General features: G+C 43.3%; 1 pseudogene; it reads right to left on the bottom strand.

Moving 5' to 3' along the window:
• Positions 1-7,172: 7,172 nt before the first annotated feature.
• The window catches only part of LOC141220414 (uncharacterized), a 73,406-nt pseudogene continuing 66,372 nt past the window's right edge, over positions 7,173-14,206 (bottom strand).

Here is a 14,206-nt window from a genome sequence, read left to right as displayed (position 1 = left end):
CTAAGGGGACGAGACACCAGGAGCCAAAATCATGAAAAAACTAAAGACATTGTGTCGCAGGGGTCACTCGATCAGGAGCTACAGGACCCCAAAGATATAGTGGCTAGAAGAGAAAGAAGGAAATATGTAGAGAAGACCAAAAAAGTAATGTCATTGTGTGGGTTGTACCAGGGGGGTACCAGGGGGGTAGATTACAGTACGAGATGTTGAATGCAGCAATTTGTGAAAACAGAAAAAAACTGGAAGATAATTGGTCGTTGCAAAGTGCATACATGTGGAAAAAGGTTGCGCTGAGTTTGTCGAAAGGAGGGAAATAAGTATGTGCAGAAACTTAAACAGTTAACTAAAATATGCGAGCTACCAGAAAAGGGCCGGTTACAGCTGCTAGAATAGCAAGAAATTATGAAGAAGACAAATGGCAAGCTAGAAGATAAAGGATTGTTACAAACAGCCTTGGCTTGGTATAGAACAGCAGAGAATTTGTCAAACGAAGGGTGGGTGGAGGAAGAAAATACAGACAATAAGGGAAAGACGCCATGTTATGTGTATTACAAAGATACTGCTCTCCAGCCACCGCCCGATAATAGCGGACGGGGGGAATGGACCTGTACAAATTGCAGTCAGCAGAATCCTGATAATATAGATACTTCTCTTGCATGCGGGGCACCATGTCCCAGACCTCACACTGTTCCTCCCCTCCCCACCATGCCTCCGCCACCGCCCTATAATGGCGGCGCAATGAATGGTTGGTGTTCTAATTGTGGCCAGCAGAATCCATTGTGAGCAGATTATTGTGTTGCATGTCACGCGCCCGTCCAGGAGGCCCACCCCTTGCTACTACACAAGCCACTCCTAGTGCCCCATCCTCATCCTGCAGCGGCCATGTTGCTACACCCATTGCATCACCTCCGGTCTCTGACCAGATGTCCCTTTCGGTGGTGGCCATCTTGATGCACCCTTCCTGTAGTGTGCTTCCTTCCGGTGGTGGCCATCTTGACACACCCGGAATACAGGCCGCAATACACACTACTCCCTGAATGTGTATGATGAAGATCATCATGATCAGTGTGTGACACAACTTAGAGCTACAATCAACAATATTCTGAACTATGTTGGAACAAGGAACCTTACTTCTATTGCTCTTCCTGCTATAAGTTCTGGAATGTATGGATTTCCTATGCAAGCCTGTGCCCAAGCAATAGTCCAAGCTAAACAGTAGTATAGAGGACTAACTACGTTGGAGGAGATAAGACTAATTAGCAATGACTATCATAAATCTCAAATTCTCACCCGAGCTGTGGAAAGTGCCGCAGCTACCCACTCAGCCATCAGATGACCTCAGAAGATAACCCAAATGAACTATTTCCTGGATTAAGAAGTCCACCTCCTGTTTCTGTGTTGTCGGTATCTCCCTCAACATCTTCTCAGTCAGAATCTCCAGTGCCAGATTAACATAATAGATATGTGGCATTCACACAGGAGGAAGATGAAGAGGAGCAAAGACTGGAAGAGAATCCGACACACAGGACTTAAGTGGACCGGCAGAATGCAGTAACAGAAGAAGAAAAACAAGGATGGATCGGATGGAGAGGAACATTTTGTAAGGACGGAATCTGGAGAGTGAGGAGAAGAATATGTCTGCCAAGAGCACTGTATCCTGCAGTGGGTCAGTGGGCTCATGGAAAGGTACATAGAGGGAAGAATCAGATGATTTCAGCTATCAATAAACTCTATATTGCACCCGAGATCTCAGCTCTTGCTACAAACTATACTAGGAGCTGTGAGATTTGTAACACTTGTAATCCCGGAAGAACAGAACATGCGCCAAAGAAGAAACTGGCAAAGTATCCTTTCCATAGAATCCAAATTGATCATATATAATTACCCAAGAGTGGAAGATATCAATATGTTCTGGTGGTGGTGAATATGTTTTCCGGCTGGACAGAAGCATACCCAGTACCCAACATGACTGCTAGAACTACACTGAAAAGGCTTCTGGCAGAACTTATCTGCAGATTCGGGATTCCAGAAGTGATTGAAAGTGATCAAGGACCCGCCTTCACTGCAGAAGTTACCAAATCAATCTGGGAGATGATTGGGGCGGATTTGGGCCTGCATACTCCTTATCATTCTCAAAGTAGCGGCAAAGTTGAAAGGATGAATGGCACTTTAAAAAACAAAATTCTTAAAGCCAGTAAAGAATTGTCACTTCCATGGCCGGAGGTGCTGCCTATTGCACTATACTCAGTCTGAAATACCTTGAGACAACCCACAGGGTTCACACCATATGAGATCTTGTTTGGGGGGCCACCTAGAATGGGTCGATATTACCTACAGCAGCTTAGTTCAGGGAATGATAAGCTTGTGAATTTTGTTGTCGGACTTGCTAAAGAGTTAAAACTAACACATGCTACAGTGTACTCTTCTATTCCAGACTCAGATCTTGAATCAGGTACTCACAGCATCCAGCCTGGAGATTTTGTCTGGATAAAGAATCACATGCGAGGCACACTGGATGCCAGATTTGAAGGGCCCTACCAAGTGTTGCTTACGTCACTTAAGGCTGTGAAGGTCGAAGGCTGAACATCATGGGTCCACACATCCCATTGCAAAAAGGTGGTCTCAGACCCACAACCCTGATGTTCCTTTGTCTGATGACAGTAGCTGGGGGGGGGGGCCTTTGTTACGGTAACATGTGCATTCCAAGCAATTATTACTAAAGAGAATGATATTCCAGTTTTCTGGTACAACACTTCTTTGAATGTGGTGACATGAAGATTAGGATTAGACTGGGGGGCAAATGGACTGGGGAATGTGCCTTAACTAAAGCAATAATGTCTGTTTACCTTATATCTGAGTCCCAGGAATCCAAAAAGGAAATAGAGGCTGCGTTTGCAGGCACATACAGGGCCAAGAGAGAAGTTAACCCCAAAGGCAGTTTTGACCCACATATATATATATTGATGTTCTCGGAGTGCTTAGGGGAGTGCCAGGCGAATTCAAGGCCCAAGACCAAGTGCAGGCGGGATTTGAGTCCATAATACCCATAATAACCATTAACAAAAACGTAGATTGGATAAATTACATATATTATAACTAACAAAGATTTGTCAATTACACCAAAGATGTCTTACAAGGGATAGCTGACCAACTAGCATCCACATCTACCACGGCCTTCCAAAACAGAATAGCTCTGGATATGTTACTTGCAGAAAAAGGAGGGGTATGCAAAATGAAAGGTGAGTATTGTTGTACGTATATCCCAGACAATACCGGCCCCACAGGGAAACTTACTAAGGCTCTCGAAATCTATGAACAAACAGTTCCCCTTAGAACAAAGGTGTTGTACCAGAGAGATTACCGGAAGTAAATGAGTTTGTAAAGTTAATATCCATATTTCTGTGTTGTGTTAGGGGTGGCCCTCGATTACCCAGTCACTAGATCTTTTGGGGTCTCCATCCCTTTCCTGTAGGTCTTCATATGAGTTAGATTTAGGAACGTCGGTGGGTCCGTCTAAAAGGGACAGGGCGCTGGTCACATCGTAGGGTTCCAGAAAAGCCTTAACATAGGGTCAATTCTTCTCCCCCTCTTAATTTTTAGCATATGGATATTAAAAGCAAATAATTGATTTTAGGGGGGTCTGTCAAGGTAAAATATATATATTATAGAAAATCAATTAGTTTCTTTTAATTGATTACCTAATCAGTGTGAATCAATATAGCGATGATGGAATAATCTATGTGTATGTACAGTACAGACCAAAAGTTTAGACACACTTTCTCATTTAAAGATTTTTCTGTATTTTCTTGACTATGAAAATTGTACATTCACACTGAAGGCATCAAACCTATGAATTAACACATGTGGAATTATATACTTAACAAAAAAGTGTGAAACAACTGAAAATATGTCTTATATTCTAGGTTCTTCAAAGTAGCCACCTTTTGCTTTCATGACTGCTTTGCACACTCTTGGCATACTCTTGATGAGCTTCAAGAGGTAGTCACTGGAAATGGTCTTCCAACAATCTTGAAGGAGTTCCCAGAGATGGTTAGCACTTGTTGGCCCTTTTGCCTTCATGCTGCCGTCCAGCTCACCCTAAACCATCTCGATTGGGTCCAGGTCTGGAGTCTGTAGAGGTCAGGTCATCTGGCGTAGCACCCCATCACTCTCCTCCTTGGTGAAATAGCCCTTACGCAGCCTAGAGGTGTGCTTGGGGTCATTGTCCTGTTGAAAAATAAATGATGGTCCAACTAAACGCAAACCGGATGGAATAGCATGCCCTGCAACATGCTGTGGTAGCCATGCTGGTTCAGTATGCCTTCAATTTTGAATAAATCCCCAACAATGTCACCAGCAAAGCACCCCCACACCATTACACCTCCTCCTCCATGCTTCATGGTGGGAACCAGGCATGTACAGTCCATCCGTTCACCTTTTCTGCGTCGCACAAAGACACGGTGGTTGGAACCAAAGATCTCAAATTTGCACTCGTCAGACTAAAGCACAGATTTCCACTGGTCTAATGTCCATTCCTTGTGTTCTTTAGCCCAAACAAGTCTCTTCTGCTTGTTGCCTGTCCTTAGCAGTGGTTTCCTAGCAGCTATTTTACCATGAAGGCCTGCTGCAAAGTCTCCTCTTAACAGTTGTTAATCTGAGCTGCTGTTGACCTGTGATTTCTGAGGCTGGTGACTCTGATAAACTTATCCTCAGAAACAGAGGTGACTCTTGGTCTTCCTTTCCTGAGGCGGTCCTCATGTGAGCCAGTTTCTTTGTAGCGCTAGATGGTTTTTGCAACTACACTTGGGGACACTTTCAAAGTTTTCCCAATTTTTCAGACTGACTGACCTTCATTTCCTAAAGTAATGATGGCCACTCGTTTTTCTTTACTTAGCTGCTTTTTTCTTTCCGCCATAATACAAATTCTAACAGTCTATTCAGTGTGACTATCAGCTGTGTATCCACCTGACTTCTGCAGAACACAACTGATGGTCCCAACCCCATTTATAAGGCAAGAAATCCCACTTATTAAACCTGACAGGGCACACCTGTGAAGTGAAAACCATTTCCGGCGCCTACCTCTTGAAGCTCATCAAGAGAATGCCAAGAGTGTGCAAAGCAGTCATCAAAGCAAAAGGTGGCTACTTTGAAGAACCTAGAATATAAGACATATTTTCAGTTGTTTCACACTTTTTTGTTAAGTATATAATTCCACATGTGTTAATTCATAGTTTTGATGCCTTCAGTGTGCATGTACAATTTTCATAGTCATGAAAATACAGAAAAATATTTAAATAAGAAGGTGTGTTCAAACTTTTTGTCTGTACTGTATGTATGCAAATGTGTATATGCACATGGATTATGTTAATAGTTAATGAATATATAACTAACAGCTTCTGTTCTAATTTGTAGACATGAACAACTAAATGATTTCCTGGGAATGACGTATGTGCATGGCTGATAACAGAGAGATTCATGTCGAGTTGGCAAAGATGGCGCTGAGAGATGAACTCACCCCCTCCCATCGGAATTCCTAAGGCGTTACAAAGGTCAAAAGATACATGGATGAACAAATTACAGCATGCCGAGTTATCAGAAAAGAGCAATAAATTTTACTAACCCCACCTAGAAGGAGAATACTATATAACCCCATGTCTACATAATAAAGTATGCCATTTGGTGGTTCAGTCTCTGAGTGAAGTTTTTCAACCAGATTAGCAGATTTGGTTAATTAGCTTCTTTGCATGCACTCGGACATCTTTAATTTGGAGGAGAGCAGTTACCTAGTGTATCTTAAATTGGTGATACCTCCACAGTACCCCTCATCCCCCAATCCTGGTATGCGTGGTACCCCTCATCCGCCAATCCTGGTATGTGTAGTACCCCTCATCCCCCAATCCTGTTAGGTGTGGCCCCCTCATCCCCCAATCTTGTTATGCATGGTCTCCTTACCCCAATCCTGGTATGCATGCACCCCTCACCCCCCAATCCTCGTATGAATGGTACCCCTCACCCCTCAATCCTGGTATGTATGGTACCCCTCACCCCCCAATCCTGGTATGTGTGGCCCCCTCAACCCACAATCCTGGTATGTATGGTACCCCTCATCCCCCAATCCTGGTATGTGTGGCCCCCTCATCCCCCAATCCTGGTATGTGTGGCCCCCTCATCCCCCAATCCTGGTATGTGTGGCCCCCTCACCTCCCCATCCTGGTATGCATGGTACCCCTCATCCCTTTCACGCTGCACACATACAAAAAAACCCCACTTATACTCACCTTTCTTCCCTGTGCTCCAGCGCTGCCTTGTCCTGTTCTGCCGGATGCCGGGGAAGGACTGTGGCGCCGGAGTACTTAAGTGCCCATACCACGCTGTCCGTTGCCATTTTGCTGAAGACACACTGCAAATGTGTCTTCAGTAAAATGGCGCCGGATAGCGCTATGCGCATGCGCCGATTCCGACGCCTTCACTCCGTCCCCGGTCTCCGGTGAGAAGAGAGGCGCCGCGGCAACGCTCCTCCTGGTCAGGTAAGTATGTAAGTATGGCGTCGGAGATCGGGGTATGCGTTCAGTGTCTACGCATACTGCAATCTCCGGCACCATACACTCCTCTTACCTGTAACGGCTCCATGTGTTCTTCTGTCTGGAGCCAGACTGTGCAGGCGTGTCGCGCTTGCGCAGTCTATAGAGCTTCAGACAAAGGGACGCTTGTAACGTTATATTATAGATGAGGTACTAGTTGATATTTTGGCCAAAATACGTAAGCGCGTAACCCGTGACAAGGGTCCTCATGCTTACGAGCTGTACTCTAAACACAAAAAGCAAAGCCACACCAAGAAGAATTAAAATTCCCCAAAAAATTCAAGAAAAAAACACAGCAAAAAAGGGCAGCAGTGTTTACCTGCCCAGATCTTCAGAACTAAATGCACTACCAGGGTGCAGCAAACTCACATAAAGATGGCGGCTACGCAGGTGCAGAATACTGATGAGACAATCACTCACAACCTACCATTTCATGGAGGGGGTGACTGCTTAGTATTTGAATTGCACACAAAAAGGCTTGTCAAAATCATTAAAAAATGGCTCATTTCATAAATGAACCTGACAACTTTTGAAAATATGTAAAACAGTGTTACATGATCTGAAAGTTGCTTGAGGAAGTCTTCAGCTGCTCATTCAGGACATGCAGCCTCTGTGCAGGTCCCTGTAGTTTCTTCTCCTACTTTGCACCAATCAGTTAGATAAGTGGAATGGAGTGAAGGAGAGAGCAATTTTCTGATTGATCACGAAGGACACTGTTTCAATGTTCTCCTCAGTAACAGGAAGCTGCCTAAAGTCTATACGACGCACTCACTTAGCTAGAAAAAATCTTTCTAATAATAAGTGTGTCTTTCCAAGTTAAACATTTCCCACATTAAGAATATAAAAAAGGCTTCTTCCTTGTGTGACTGCTCTGGTGACTAAGAAGAGATGATTTATTCGCAAAACATTTTCCATGAAAATGGCTTCTATCCTGTGTGAGTTCTCTGATGTGTAACAAGAGTTGATTTCTCTGTAAAACATTTCCCACATTCTGAACATGAAAATGGCTTCTCTCCTGTGTGGGTTCTCTGGTGTATAACAACATCTGCTTTCCGGTTAAAACATTTCCCACATTCTGTACATGAAAAAGGCTTCTCTCCTGTGTGAATTCTTTGGTGATTAACAAAATTTGATTTCTGTGTAAAACATTTCCCACATTCTGAACATGAAAAAGGCTTCTCCCCTGTGTGAGTTCTCTGGTGTATAACAACATCTAATTTCCGGTTAAAACATTTCCCACATTCTGAACATGAAAAAGGCTTCTCCCCTGTGTGGGTTCTCTGGTGTATAACAACATCTGATTTCCGGTTAAAACATTTCCCACATTCTGAACAGGAAAAAGGCTTCTCCCCTGTGTGAGTTCTCTGGTGTATAACAACATCTGATTTCCGGTTAAAACATTTCCCACATTCTGAACATGAAAAAGGCTTCTCCCCTGTGTGGGTTTTTTGGTGTATAACAACATCTGATTTCCGGTTAAAATATTTCCCACATTCTAAACATGAAAATGGCTTCACTCCTGTGTGAGTTGTTTGGTGATTAAGAAAATGTGATTTCTGTGTAAAACATTTTCCACATTCTGAACATGAAAAAGGCTTCTCCCCTGTGTGAGTTCTCTGATGTTTGATTACACTTGATTGCTCTGTAAAACATTTCCCACATTCTAAACATGAAAATGGCTTCACTCCTGTGTGAGTTCTTTGGTGACTAACAAGATTTGATTTCCGGTTAAAACATTTCCCACATTCTGAACAGGAAAAAGGCTTCTCCCCTGTGTGAGTTCTCTGATGTTTGATAACACTTGATTGCTCTGCAAAACATTTCCCACATTCTGAACATGAAAATGGCTTCTCCCCTGTGTGAGTTCTGTGATGTTTCATAAGACTCGATTTCTCTGTAAAACATTTACCACATTCTGAACATGAAAATGGCTTCACCCCTGTGTGAGTTCTCTGGTGTCTAACAAGATCTGATTTCTGGTTAAAACATTTCCCACACTTGGAACAAGAAAATACATTCTCTGCTGTTTGAATTTTTTGATCTTTAAGAAAAGACTTTTCAAGGGGAAAACTATTTCCATATTCAGAATGTGAAAATGGCTTCTTTGCTTTAGGAGCAACTCGTTTTTTAATGCTTATTTTGTGACTTTGATTTTCCTTAATAGTTGGTAATGAATCAGAAGACAGGACATGTTTCAAAGGATCAGATGACAGATCTTTGCTGTGAAGGGATGATGGTAAATCTGGGTTAATGGCATTCACTTCAATTGTATCTTGTGGGATCTCAAGATCATCTGATTTAAAAACTGTAGAGGTCAGCTGTCCCTCTGATCTCCTGGTACTGTTATCTGCCAAGAATAAAACCAATTATTATTTTTGAATTAAATATCCTTGAATTTTATAGTTTTGAAAATTTCTACTTAAACTGTCTGTAAAAATGGCAAGTTATGTAAAAATATTGAATTATTCACCAAGACAATGACAGTTCACAGTCTTATAGAAAACCTCATAGCGTGAACCAGTAAAGTGAGGTGTTCAACTGATTGTTCATTCTACCTCCCAAATATGAAATAACAAGTCAAACAATGTTATGTACAGTGGGGAAAATAAGTATTTGATACGCTAGTGATTTTCCAATTTTTCCCATCTACAAAGAAGGGAGAGATCTGTAATTTTTATCGTAGGTACACTTCAACTGTGAGAGACAGAATCTAAAAATAAAAACCAGAAAATCACATTGTATGATTTTTAAAATAATTAATTAGCGTATTATTGCATGAAATAAGTATTTGATCACCGACCAACCAGCAAGAATTCTGGCTCTCACAGACATGTTAAGTTTTTCTTTAAGAAGCCCTCCTACTCTAAAACTCATTAGCTGTATTAATTGCACCTGTTTGAACTTGTTACCTGTATAAAAGATACCTTCCACACACTCAATCAATCACACTCCAACCTCCACCATGGCCAAGACCAAATAGCTGTCTAAAGATACCAAGGACAAAATTGTAGATCTGCACAAGGCTGGGATGGGCTACAGGACAATAGGCAAGCAGCCTGGTGAGAATGAAATAACTATTCACAGAATTATTAAGAAATGGAAGAAACGCAAGATGACTTTTAATCTTCCTCGGCCTGGGGCTCCATGCAAGATCTCGCCTCGTGGGGTAAGGATGATTCTGAGAAAGGTCAGGAATCAGCCCAGAACTACATGGGAGGTCCTGGTCAATGACCTGAAGAGAGCTGGAACCGCAAGGTTTTTTTGGCTGTATAACAGCTGCAAAACATTTGGGGCGGAGACTCGAACATGTCACTCGAGCACCCGCTATACTCGGTGCATACCCGAGCACCCGATGCAAACTCAAGTAGCGAGCACTTGTGCTCAACATTAGTCGCCATATCATCGTCATTTTTTTTTCTTTACTTCTGAAAAAACCCCAACCCTAACCTTAGCCCAACCCTAACCCTAGCCCAACTCTAACCCTAGCCTTACCCTAACCTTAGCCTAACCCTGGCCCAACCCTAACCCTGGCCCAACCCTAACCCTAGCCCAACCCTAACCCTAGCCCAAACCTAACCCTAGCCCAAACCTAACCCTAGCGCAACCCCAACCCTAACCCAACCCGAACCCTAACCCTAGCACAACCCTAACCCAAACCCTAGCACAACCCTAACCCAAACCCTAGCACAACCCTAACCCTAGCACAACCCTAACCCTAAAGTTTATTTTTTACGCGGTATAAGTGATTAGACGACTTTATTCTTCGGGCCGGTGCAATTACAGTGATGCCAGATTCATATCAGGTTTTTATGATTGACAGCTGTTACACACTAAAAACGTATATATATATATTTTTTTTTCATTTTTTTTATATTTTTACAATTTTTTTTTTTACTTTCTGACATTTTTATTACTTGTTCACATTATCCCACTATGGGACTTTCACTTTTTGCAGCCTGATTGCCTGCATGGCATAGAGAGCAGCAGCTCCCTATGCCATGCAGCCTGTCAGTCCTGCACAGGGAGAAGTTACTTTGGTCGTGCACTGTGCATAACCAAAGCAACTTCCTGCCTCCTGGTGTCCTGGATGTTGTCATGATGACGTCGGGTCACCATGGCAACATCCGGGACCAGACTCAGACGCCGCTGGACGCCGGCAGAGAAGGTAAGTATTGCGCTTACCTCCTCTTGCCACCGGAATGCTGTGAAAGATTTAGATCGCAGTATTTTGGGGGTTAATGTGCCGGGAGCAGTGCGGGACCACTCCTGGCACATAGCTCTGGGTGTCAGCTGTAACAATCAGCTGACACTCGGCGGCGATCTCGCCTGCACCGCTTGTGTGCGGGCGAAATCGCCAAGGGCGTATTAATACGTATCAGGCCCATAAGGCCCAGGGCACAGATACGTACTAATACGCCCTGGGCCCGAAAGGGGTTAAAAGATTCTTCACATTTTATTAGCTTGTTGAGGGATTTTCCTCCCCAGGAGAAGGGTGGCACAGTGGCTCAGCGGTTAGCACTGCAACCTTGCAGTGCTGGGGTCCTGGGTTCAAATCACACCAAGGACAACATCTGCAAGGAGTTTGTATGTTCTCCCTGTGTTTGCATGGGCTTCCTCCAGGTTCTCCGGTTTCCTCCCACACTCCAATGGGGACAGTGCCAATAATGTCTGTAAATTGTCTGAATTGTAAAGCACTGCAGAATATGTTGGCGCTATAAAAATATTATTATTATTATGTTTTTTGTACCTTAGATGTGAGTTCCTTATCCTCCAACATTACACATATTTTAGGTTTAGAGGCTATTGATCATTATTTGTGTTCAGATACCTCTATATTTTTGGAACAGAAAAGGTTCTTATTAGAAAGTATTGAGTTTATCTTAAACAATAATATTTTTTCATTTGAAGGGACCACATATAAATACATGAGAGGTTGTGCGATGCGGATGAGATTCGCCCCTAGCTATTTATGGGGAGGTTTGAGTCCGTCTTCATCGTACAGTCCCATCTATATAATAGACATATACTGTATATATAGTTTTTTTCATGTAGTTTTATTTTAGTGTTGATGTTTTGTCTCTGTTATCAGCCAAGTCAGGTTGGCCCTTAGAATGGGAACCTGTATGTAATGGTAATGGGGATTTGAGGGTTAATTGTTGGCACCTGCTGGTTAATTCTTTAAACTTCTATATAAAGTGCTTGTATGGTAATATTGGCCATCACCTGATGATGGCGGTATTAGCCGAAACATGTTGTGAAGCCATTTGGTTAATAAAGAAAATGATGGAGTAACAAATACCCCGGCCTGCTGTCACCTTGTGCCCCATTGAAATCCGCAGCGACTTTGTACTTTGCATTCTTGATTCCCTCTTGGGTGGGCGGTTGGGGGCTGCAGATATCGGCTTATTAACCATTTACAAGGACCCGGGGTGATGCCACGCCCCATGTGATTCTGTCAGCTGGTCAGCCTGAGACCCGTGCAGTGTGCGGTTCACGCCGGAGCCTTAATCCGTGGCTGTGCAGGGGTGCGCAACCACACAAGGTTAGTCAATCTATTTCCCGTTTTCCTCCCCTCAAAGATCACCGGGTATACACAGGAGCGCCTCTCTTTTCTTTTCTTCTTTTTTTGCATGTGGAATCAAAATATTCCCTACTTCTACACATTATTTCACTGAGGGTTATAATTTCCAAAATGGAGTCACTTTATGGGGATTTCTACTGCTCTGGTTTTCTGACATTTTGTCACATTAGGGCTTCTGCAAAAGGTGTGTCCCATCTCCTCTGGGATCTTCTCCTGGGACATCTGCTTCTCTCACCAGGAGCCGCCTTATTCATCCTGCAGGAGGCGCTGGTAATGGAGGAGACTCAGAACCAGAAGCTCTGGGTGGTGCAGGCTCTGTCCAGCCACTAAGATTAGGGTGCCTGGGACCAGTAGTACCATCCAGTCTGGCAGTATGGGTGTGTGTGCTGACCAGCTGGAGTAATCTGCTCCCTGCTTCAGCCATTTGGAAAGCACCGCACCCTACTAAAGCTGGAAGCATATTGCCGGAAGCTGCCAGATACAGCCTTGTTCTCCTCTGGTTCAGTCCTCTGTGCTCAGCTCCCGGCTTGTGTATTTGTTTCCTGTTGTGACCTCGGCCTGTCTACAGACTACTTTTGTGTCTTCTGATTTTGTATTTTCTCTGCCTTCCTGGTTCTGACCCGGCTACCTGAATATTCTTTTTCCCATCTCACACTACAGAACAGCGGGTAACACCGTGGCCCAAGCCTAGGGGTCTCTGTGTAAGTCCAGATCCGTGTAGGGGGGTTAAATGGTGATGAACAAGGCAAACCCTGGGATCTGGAGTAGATAGCGCCAAGCCTATCTTGCGGGACAAGTTGATGTTTTTATTGGTACTAATTTTGGGCACGTGACTTTTTTTTATCGCTTTCTATTCCGATTTTTGAGACGCAGAATAAACATAAAACAACAATTCAGGCATGTATAAGGCCGGTTTATTATTCAGGTCAGTACAATTACAGCCGTACTATATTTATATTGTTTTTTTAGGTTTTGGCGCTGTTACACAATAAAAACAATTTTTTTTTGCATCGTTTTATTCTGAGAACTATAACTTTTTTATGTTTCGGCTGATGGAGCTGTATGGCGGCTTCTTTTTTTGCGGGACAAGATGACATTTTCAGCAGTACCATTTTTATCTACAGTCATCTTTTTTATTGCGTTTTATTCCACTTTTTGTTTGGCAATATGATGATAAAGCACCGTTTTTCGCTTGTTTTTTTTTTCTTTTACTGTGTTCACTAAAGGGGTTAACTAGTGGGACAGCTTTATAGGTCAGGTCGTTCCTGACACGGCAATACCAAATATGTGTGCTTTTATTGTTTATTTTTGTTCATATATTATTTTTAATACATCTTGTAAAAATATATATTTTTTTAAAATATTTTTACAACAGGCTGATCGCAGTTATAAGGTATAGCAGAGCAGGATCACTGCTAGAACTAATAAACTGTCAGCTCTGCAGACACAAGTTACTTTGATCATGCACTGCGCATGATCAAACTTAACTTGTTGGGGCTGGTGACCTGGATGTTGTCATGACGACATCGGGTCACCATGGCAACGATCGGGACCCCACTGCTGTCCCTCTGCTCACTCGCTAAATGCTGCATTTAGGGGGTTAAAGTGCTGCCGGGAGCGGTGCGGGCACTGCGTGCCGGGTGTCAGATGTCAGAATCAGCTGACCCGGGCGGCGATTGCACCTGCACAGCCTGTGTGCAGGTGCGATGGCCATGTAGTAATAATACGTACCTGGTCCATAAGGTACAAAGCACAGAAACTTATTATTACTTACAACGTCAGAAAGGGGTTAAAAGTTTTGTGTCGGGGAGAATGTTGTTGTCTAGAGGAAGAATGGTGATCACACGATTGTAATACGGCCGAACTACACCACTGATAAAGCAGCCACAGCCGGTGACTGAGAAGAATCTGTGACTTCTCTGCATTTAGTGGTTACTACTCACCTGGGTAGTCATATGTAGGAATCTCCTCTTTACACCGCTCATCACCCCTCACATATGTCTCTGTAGTATTAATAAGGGTCACATCTTCACCCTGAAACAAA

Source organism: Phyllobates terribilis, unplaced genomic scaffold (genome assembly GCF_046119375.1).
Source record: "Phyllobates terribilis strain yellow unplaced genomic scaffold, ASM4611937v1 Scaffold_292__1_contigs__length_2399606, whole genome shotgun sequence".
Taxonomy (NCBI): Eukaryota; Metazoa; Chordata; class Amphibia; order Anura; family Dendrobatidae; genus Phyllobates; species Phyllobates terribilis.
This window is presented reverse-complemented; position numbering and strand designations above follow the sequence as displayed.